We start from the raw sequence: 9,584 nt of genomic DNA, 5'->3' as shown, positions 1-9,584 counted from the left end.
TCTGGATTTCTCTAAGGCAAGATCCTTTTTCATCAGATCAACATGAGCATCTTTGGATTGAGCAGTCTTAATTGCTTTGAGAAGAGTTGGTTCCAGGACAAGGTTGTTCAGAGAACCCTGTGGAACTAGTTGAAGGTTCAGCTTGCAAAGCTCTTCATAAAGGCGGGGTTGAGCTTTGTAGACCATGTGACTATTACAATAAGATTTACGACTCAGGGCATCGGCCATTACATTAGCCTTACCAAGGGTATAGGATATACCGCAGTTGTAGTCAGCAATAGCTTCCATCCATCACTGCTGACGGAGGTTCAGATCTGGCTGAGTAAACAAATACTTCAGACTCTGATGATCAGTGAAGATCTCGCAACGATTACCGAGAAGGTACTGTCGCCATAGCTTCAGTGCATAGATAACCGCAGCAAGCTCAAGGTCATGAACTAGGTAGTTCTCTTCATGAGAACGCACTTGACGAGAGGCATAAGCAATCACTCTGCTCTTGCATTAGGACACAGCCTAATCCTTGACGTGAAGCATCACAATAGATGACAAAGTCCTTGCGAGAATCAGGGGGAGCAAGCACTAGGGCAGATGTTAGCTTGTCTTTGAGTGCCTGGAAACTTTCCTCATATTTGTCTGTCCAATCGAACTTAACGCCTTTGTGAAGCAGATCGGTCAGTGGCTTGGCAATCTTGGAGAAGTTCTCGACAAAGCGACGACAATAGCTGGCAAGACTGAGAAAGCTTCTGACTTGCTTGACAGTCTTCGGAGGGGTCCAGTCAAGAATAGCCTGAACGCGCTCTGGGGTGACGGCAATACCATCCTTGGAGATGACATGACCAAGGTAGGTGACTTCAGGAAGCTAGAATTCGCACTTGGAATACTTGGCATAAAGTTGATGTTCTCGAAGCTTCTCTAGAACAAGTCGAAGATGTTCAGCATGTTCTTCTTTGTTCTTCGAATATACCAGAATATCATCCAGATAGACTACGACGAATTGTCGAGGTAATCCATGAATACGTAGTTCATCAGACGAGAGAATGTGGTCGGAGCATTGGTCACGCCAAAATACATGACAGTGTACTCGTAAGAACCATAACGAGTGACGAATGCGGTCTTTGGAATATCCTCTTCACGAACACGGATCTGGTGGTAACCCAACCTCAAGTCGAGTTTAGAGAATATTGATGAACCAGCAAGTTGATCATACAGATCATTGATCCGAGGAAGCAGATATTTGTTCTGAATTGTAGCTTGGTTGATAGGACGATAGTCTTGTACCAAACGATTCGTTCCATCCTTCTTCTTCACAAATAGAGAAGGTGCTCCCCAAGATGAGGAACTTGGACGAATGAAACCACTGCGAAGAGATTTGTCGATTTCCTCCTTAAGTTCAAGGAGTTCGTGAGGCGGCATCTTGTAGGGGCGTTTGGCAATAGGAATGGTGCCTGGTTTCAAGTCGATGACGAACTCGATAGCCCGAGTAGGAGGTATTCCTGGAAGTTCTTCTGGAAAGACGTCTAGGAAGTCACGAACAACTAGAATCTTTTCAATTCCCTCAAGAGGTGCTGCGTTCAACGCATTCAAGGCATAAAGTCATGCTTCAGCGTTTTGAACAATCTGAGCATGGTAGCTTACTATCTCCTCGGAAGGATGTAGGAGATGAACGACTTTGGTGGCACAAACGATAGAGGCAGTATGTGCTTTCAACCATTCCATTCCCAGAATGAGGTCAATGTTGGAAGACTCTAGAATAATGGGAGAAACATGAAATTCCAACCCTTCAATTTCAACAGGGACGTCGCGACCAATCATGGTAGTTCGACACTGACCCGCAGGGGTGCGTACCACTATCGGAGTGTTCATGGGCTCGCATCGAAGGTCGTGTGCATATGCAAAATTTTCTGACATGAATGAATGCGATGCTCCTGAATCAAATAAAATAGATGCTGGTACTGAATTAACAAGGAGAGTACCCATCACAGTAGCAGGCTGGTCTTGAGCTTCATTCAGATCAACATGATTAGCCTGACCACGACCATAAGGTCTGGCATTGTTGTTGTGGGGCTGGTTGTTACGGCCAGTTGAAGGCAAAGCCAGGTGGTTCTGATTCTGGGGGCAGTTCCTGGAACGATGGCCCGGAAGGCCACACTTGAAGCACAGACCATCATTGGGATTGGGAGCAGAAGCTTGGGGTGGTACAGCCCGAAGGGGCTGCCTCTGCGGTGGAGGAGGCAGACGAGGTGCGGCATAGGTCTGTCTTGGAGCAGGTGCAGCTGGACGATACATGTTGTGGGGAATCCATATCCGACGCTTCTGCGCTGACGGGCCCAAAGATGAGCCAGCGTCACGGCTGCGCCTAAGGGATCCCTGGTGTTCCTGAAGACCAGTCTCAACCTGAATAGCCTTGTTCACCAAGGTGGCGAAGTTGGCAAAGTCATGAGCGAGCAGTGCTAGCTTAATATCAGGGTGAAGTCCATCACGGAACTTTTCTTGCCTACGAGCATCAGTTGCAATGTCTTCTTCAGCATAGCGAGACAAGTCTAGAAATTCCCGCTGATAAGCATCTACAGTATTGTTGCCTTGGGTGAGGTTGCGGAAATCTCGCTTCTTCCTGTCCATGATTCCCTGAGGAATGAAGCGGGCACGGAAGGCAGCTTGGAAATTCGGCCAAGTGATGACCGTTCCAGCAGGTAGGGTACGCCTGTGGCTGTCCCACCATTGAGCAGCGGGACCCTTCCGAAAGAAAGATGCAAAGGTGACATAGCTAGCAGGGGCCACACTAGCAGACTCCATTTCATATGTGATGTCGCGGAGCCAGTCATCAGCATCAAGGGGTTGAGTTGAGCTGCGGTAAATAGTTGGGTTGAGATGCATGAAGTCCTGTAGAGTTCTTGGGGTTGGCTGTTGATACATGTTCGAACGAGGAAACTGAGCCATCATTCCTTCCATGAATTGATGATTCAGCTCAAAATGTTGAATCATTCCAGCAAAGAATTCGGGCGGTGGTGGGTCGTTGGCACCACGGCCGCGACGAGCGGGTCTAACCATCCTGCTAACATGTAACAGTGGGTAGTTCAGCATTGAGCATTTGTAAAAACAAGGAGCATTCATGATGAAACATGCATAATGAAAGAGGTACGATGGATACCACTTCGTTGTCATCACGATGGTGTGTGTACTATCCAGAACACTATTCTAAGGAAAACTATGGCTTATCCAGCTTTGGGGTGGATGTGGTCACGGGATCCTAATGTTAGAGTTAGTAAAACCATTTTAACCCGAATAGAAGAGAGATCAGAGTACCAGAGTATAGACGAGGAGTAAAAGATCCTAATACCACCCAATGGCGACGTGGGCCCATAAGCCACACACCCATGTTAGTAAAAGTTTTTGTAGTGACTAGACTCGACTTCGGCCAAGGAGTTGGAAAGGGGGCTACCTACAGGCAGTCGGCTCTGATACCAACTTGTGACGCCCCCGATTTGACCGTACACTAAACATACACGCAAATGTGTACGATCAAGATCAAGGACTCACGGGAAGATATCACAACACAACTCTAGACACAAATTAAAATAATATAAGCTTTATATTACAAGCCAGGGGCCTCGAGGGCTCGAATACATAAGCTCGAAAACACAAGAGTCAATGGAAGCAATAATATCTGAGTACAGACATGAGTTAAACAAGATTGCCTTAAGAAGGCTAGCACAAAAGCAGCAACGATCGAAAAGGCAAGGCCTCCTGCCCGGGAGCCTCCTAACTACTCCTAGTCGTCTGCGGTCTTCACGTAGTAGTAGGCATCCTCCGGGTAGTAGTAGTCATCAGTGGCGTCGTCTGGCTCCTGGGATCTGTCATCTGGTCGCAACAATCGGGTATGGGCAAAAGAAGTAGCAAAGCAACCGTGAGTACTCATCCAAAGTACTCGCAAGACTTACATCAGATCTAAACTAAGTATGCATCTGTATCAAAGGAATGGGTTGTATCTCTGGACTAAACTGCAGAATGCCAGAAGAGAAGGGGAAAACCTAGCCTATCGAAGACTAGCATCTTCAAGCATCTTGCAGCATATAGAAGAGTACAGATCAACATAATGTAAAGTAGGTAGTGTTATCAACCTCGGCCAGAGATCCTTTCTCGACTCCCTGCGAGGAAGCAATCCCAGAGCCATACTATCCATTTCTCATATCCATTCCTCATCTCAAGTATCCAGTTCTAGTTGTATCGATCGGGATACAACTCCAAGTGTCCATTACCGTAGGACAGGTTATCGATAGATGTTTTCTTCCCTGCAGGGGTGCACCAACTTACCCACCATGCTCGATTAACTCCGGCCGAACACACTTTCCTGGCTCATGCCCGACCTCGGCCAAACAATACGCCGCAACCCGACCTAGGCTTAATAGAGAGGCCCGCACGTCGGACTAAACCTATGCCCCCAGGGGTCATGGGCCATCTCCCTGGGAACTCCTGCACGTTGCGTGGGCGGCCGGTGAGTAGACCTAGCTACCTCCTTCAACAAGGCAGGAGCTTACGCAGTCCAACCCGGCGCGCGCCGCTCAGTCATTGACGTCTATTAAGCTTCGGCTGATGTATACGACGCAGAACGCCCATAGAATGCCCACGTGATGGTTAGTGCTATCAGGCCAGAGGCCCCTCGGATGAAATATCCAAACCGTAGTGGATTAGGAGCACGCGGTAACGAGCAGAGACTCACGATCGATGTGAACCCGTCGCCCCGTCTCGAGTACTTGTGGCAAGGGCTAAGAATGCCCGGCCACGCCTCGTAAGTATCTCGCGGGCACCTTCCAGGTCCACCCGACTCCACACCACTCGCGGGTACCCCTCAGGGTCGACCCGCCTATCCAAGTAACAACTGTAAAGTCCAAGTATCTGTGTGTGCAAACATCAAGGGGAAAACCCGAGGAATCACCCCCGGTAAATTCCACTCGATGTAATCATCAAGGTGAACGTAAGAGGAACCACCCTCGAGGTTCACACTTGAAGGGTTGCACGACAGAGCCGTATCGGAAGTGGTTAAGGAGGAAATCACCCTCGATGACCACGACCGATTAGCTACACTACAGAGGTCTCATCAGGAGTGATGTAAGAGGTTCCACCCTCGGCACTCGATGGTAACTCTGCAGAGTCGTTCAACTAGGGGGGGTTGATGTGCGGTGTCGGGGCCTGGACATCGATCACGTTGATCGAGTCAGCGAACATAAAGCGGGGCAACTGAGACAAGGTGGGGGTCACTCATGGATCACTAACCAACCTGTACTAAGCAGTTTAGGATAAGCAGATAAGGTATGAAAGCAGGTAACAACAACAGGCTATGCATTAGAGTAGGATCATACAGAAAGCAGTAGCAGTTCTAATGCAAGCATGAGAGGGAAAGAAATGGGCGTTATCGGAATGCTCAAGGGGGGTTTGGTTGCCTCGTTGCTCTGGCAAGGAGGGGTCGTCGTCGACATAGTCGATCACATGGGCAGCATTGGTCTTGAGGTCTACCGGAGAGAAGAGGGGGGAGAAACAGTAAATATAAAGCAAACATAGCATCACAAAGCATAACGTGGCAATATGCTGTGTCGGGTGTGACCTGACGTATGGCTACACGATATAGGTGAAGGGGGAATTCAACCGGGAATGTAATCCCGGTTCCGGACCTATGTCAGACAAATGACCGGAGGGGGAATGTTCCATGTTCAGATAGTTAGAGGCATCTGACAGGTAAACGGATCACATATTCGGATTCGTCTCGTCGTTCTGAGCAACTTTCATGTATAAAGTTTTTTCAATCTGAGCTACGGTTTATTTAATATGATTTTCTAAAATTTTATTAATATTCTGAAATTGTTTTAATTATATAATTCGAAACATTTTTTAAAAGCAAAAAGCTAGGTGTACCCAAAAAGGTACCCAACAGAACAGCACAGAGGCTGACTGGTGGGGCCCTGGTCAACTGTTCCAGTCAAGGCTTGACTGGACCGTTGACTGGTCAAAAGGTGAACAGTGTAAGGGCCCGCATGTCATTCTCACTTGTAAATTTAACACTGATTTAGTATTTAACTTAGAAGTGGACCCCATCTGTCATTGTCATATATTGCATTAGGATTATTTTAAACTAGTTATTTAACAGGGGGGCCCACACGTCAGTGTCTATGGTTAATCCTAAGTAACCCTAAACACTAATTAAACTGGCCCCTAGACAGCGCACAGGGCCAGCAGAGGCCATCCCCATGGCGCATGCCGGGCACAAGGCCACGGCGGGGATCGCCGGCCGGCCGATTCCGGTGGCCGAGGGGTGCGTGGCCGGGCGCGCTGGAGTGCTCGAGTCGGCGAGCAGCATCGAGCATGGTCGGCTGCAGGAGGGCGCTGGCGGCGGCGTGCAGCAAGTGAGCGGCCGCAGGCGTAGGTAGGCGCGGTGACGCGCGTGAGGTGGGAGCGGCAGCAGCTACGACGTTTCGGGACGAGGGGAATATGGGGAAGCGGGGCGGTGAGCTCACCCCCGGTGCCAGGGAACAGTGCGGCGAGGCCTGGGGAGGTCCGACGAGGAGGAATGGCGGCGGGGCGAGGTGGCGGCGACGGCAAACGGCGTTGGCGTCGGGGAGCTGTTGGGGAGGAGGTCGAGGACGAGGAGGCGCTTGGCAGGGAGGCGATCCGGCGAAGGGGGGGGGGGGGGGGGGGGGGGGTTCCGAGCGGCGGCGGGGCGACGCGGGATCTGGCTCCCCTGCCTCAATCCAGACGGGGGGAGGAGACGAGGGAGAGAGCGGAACGTGGGAGGAGTGGGGGGGTTACGGGCTAGGGTTCTGGTCGGGGGTGGGGATAAGGAGGGAGAGGTGGGCCGGCCTGGCTGAAGTGGGCTGAGGCCCAATGGGAGGCCAGGGGCTCTGGTCCTTTTCCTTCTTCTTTTTTGCTTTTGTTTTAACTTTTGCTTTTCTTTTAACAACTTTATGTTATAGCTATTTTAGGCCAATTTAACAATTTGCAAAAAAAGTTTGACCACCACCAATATTGTCAAAAGAATAATTGCCACATGATGAACATTTTAGTTTTCATGTTCGAGCATTTTGAATTTCACACGGAATTTGAATTTGAATTCAACTAGAATTTGAAAGGGAGAGGAGACAAAGATGATCAAGCACTTGTTTAGCAAAATAATTAACTTAGCCCCAGGGGTTACTGTAGCATCATTACACCGGGGTGTTACAACTTCCGCCGAGAGCCAGTTTGGTTTGAGGTGGTTGACCTAGAGAGTCCTTACCATGCGCTCCTAGGCCGGCCGGCTCTAGCCAAGTTCATGGCAGTGCTGCACTATGCCCACCTCAAGCTGAAGATGCCGGGTACCAAGGGCATTATCACCATAGCCGGTGATTACAAGAAGTCGGCCGCCTATGCTACTGCCAGCAGCCGGCTGGCCGAGTCCCTCATGATTGCAGCCGAGAAGAAGCTCCTTGACCAGGTTGTGGCCATGGCCAGCAAGCAGCCGGACCTGTCACCAGACCCCAAGGAGTCGGAAGCCCTGGGTTCTTTTCAGCCGGCCAAAGAAACAAAGAAGACCCCTTAGACCCCGAACACCCGGAGAGGCACGCTATCGTGGGGACTGATACGTCTCCAATGTATCTATAATTATTTATTGTTCCATGCTATTATATTATCTGTTTTCGATGTTAATGCGCTTTATTTTACACTTTTATATTATTTTTGGGACTAACATATTAACCCAAGGCCCAGTGCAAATTGCTGCTTTTTTTTGCCTATTTCAGTGTTTCGCGGAAAAGAAATATCAAACGGAGTCCAAATGGAATGAAACATTCGGGAGCGTGATTTTTGGAACAAACCTGATCCAGAGGACTTGGAGTGGACGTCAAGCAACCAACGAGGTGGCCACGAGGCAGGGGGTGAGCCTACCCCCCTGGGCGCGCCCTCCCCCTCGTGGGCCCCTCGTGGCTCAACCGACCTATTTCTTCCTCCTATATATGTTCACATACCCCGAAAACATCCAGGAGCACCACGAGACCCTATTTCCACCGCCGCAACCTTCTGTACCAAAGAGATCCCATCTTGAGGCCTTTTCCGGAGCTCCGCTGGAGGGGGCATTGATCACAGAGGGCATCTACATCAAATCCATGGCCCCTCCGATGATGTGTGAGTAGTTTGCTTCAGACCTTCGTGTCCATAGCGTAGCTAGATGGATTCTTCTCTCCTTGGATCTCAATACAAAGTTCTCCTCGATCTTCTTGGAGATCTATTCGATGTAACTCTTTTTGTAGTGCAGTGTGTTTGTCGAGATCCGATGAATTGTGGGTTTATGATGAAGTCTATGTATGAACAATATTTGATTCTTCTCTGAAATCTTTTATGCATGATTGGTTATCTTTGCAAGTCTCTCTGAATTATCAGTTTGGTTTGGCCTACTAGATTGATCTTTCTTGCAATGGGAGTAGTGCTACGGTTTGGGTTCAATCTTGCGGTGCTCGATCCCAGTGACAAAAAGGGAAACGACACGTATTGTATTGTTGCCATCGAGGATAAAAAGATGGGGTTTATATCATATTGCTTGAGTTTATCCCTCTACATCATGTCATCTTACCTAAGGCGTTAATCTATTCTTATGAACTTAATACTCTACATGCATGCTAGATAGCGGTCGATGTGTGGAGTAATAGTAGTAGATGCAGGCAGGAGTCGGTCTACTTGTCACGGACGTGATGCCTATATACATGATCATTCCTAGATATTCTCATAATTATTCACTTTTCTATCAATTGCTCGACAATAACTCGTTCACCCACCGTAATACTTATGCTAGCTTGAGAGAAGCCACTAGTGAAACCTATGGCCCCTGGGTCTATTCTCCATCATATAAGTTTCCAATCTATTTTATTTTGCAATCTTTACTTTCAATCTATATCATAAAAAAACCAAAAATATTTATCTTATCCTTATTATCTCTATTAGATCTCACTCTCGTAAGTGACCTTGAAGGGATTGACAACCCCTTTATCACGTTGGTTGCGAGGTTCTTATTTGTTTGTGTAGGTACGAGGGACTTGCATGTGGCCTCCTACTGGATTGATACCTTGGTTCTCAAAAACTGAGGGAAATACTTATGCTACGTTGTTGCATCACCCTTTCCTCTTCAAGGGAAAACCAATGCAGTGCTCAAGAGGTAGCAAGAAGGATTTCTGGCGCCGTTGCCAGGGAGTCTATGCACAAGTCAAGACATACCAAGTAACCATCACAAACTCTTATTCCTCGCATTACATTATTTTCCATTTGCTTCTTGTTTTCCTCTCCCACACTTCACCCTTGCTGTTTTATTCGCCTCTTTTTCCTTCCTGCCTTCTGTGTGCTCATTCTTTTTGCAATTTGTTGCCATCATGTCTGAAACTGGGGAGGCTATTATTGATAAGGATAATAATATGGAAAACTTTGATGCTATTGATGATCCTCTTGAAAATCCTATTATTTTGCACACTAAAAAGTTTCGTATTGGTAGCGGTAATATTATTGGGAAGGGAGTTATTCAAGATTTCTTTACTTTTGCCGGTGCTTTACCCACCATGAGTGGATCTATCCTT

General features: G+C 48.2%; 1 pseudogene; it reads right to left on the bottom strand.

Annotated features, from left to right (window-relative positions):
* Positions 1-984: 984 nt before the first annotated feature.
* Positions 985-2,619, bottom strand: LOC147976388 (uncharacterized; annotated as a pseudogene).
* Positions 2,620-9,584: the final 6,965 nt, after the last annotated feature.

This window comes from Triticum urartu, chromosome 4A (genome assembly GCF_056163025.1).
Source record: "Triticum urartu cultivar PI428250 chromosome 4A, HENAU_Tu73, whole genome shotgun sequence".
In the NCBI taxonomy this organism is placed as follows: domain Eukaryota; kingdom Viridiplantae; phylum Streptophyta; class Magnoliopsida; order Poales; family Poaceae; genus Triticum; species Triticum urartu.
The sequence above is the reverse complement of the archived record's forward strand: the minus strand, read 5'-3'. Positions and strand labels throughout refer to the sequence as shown.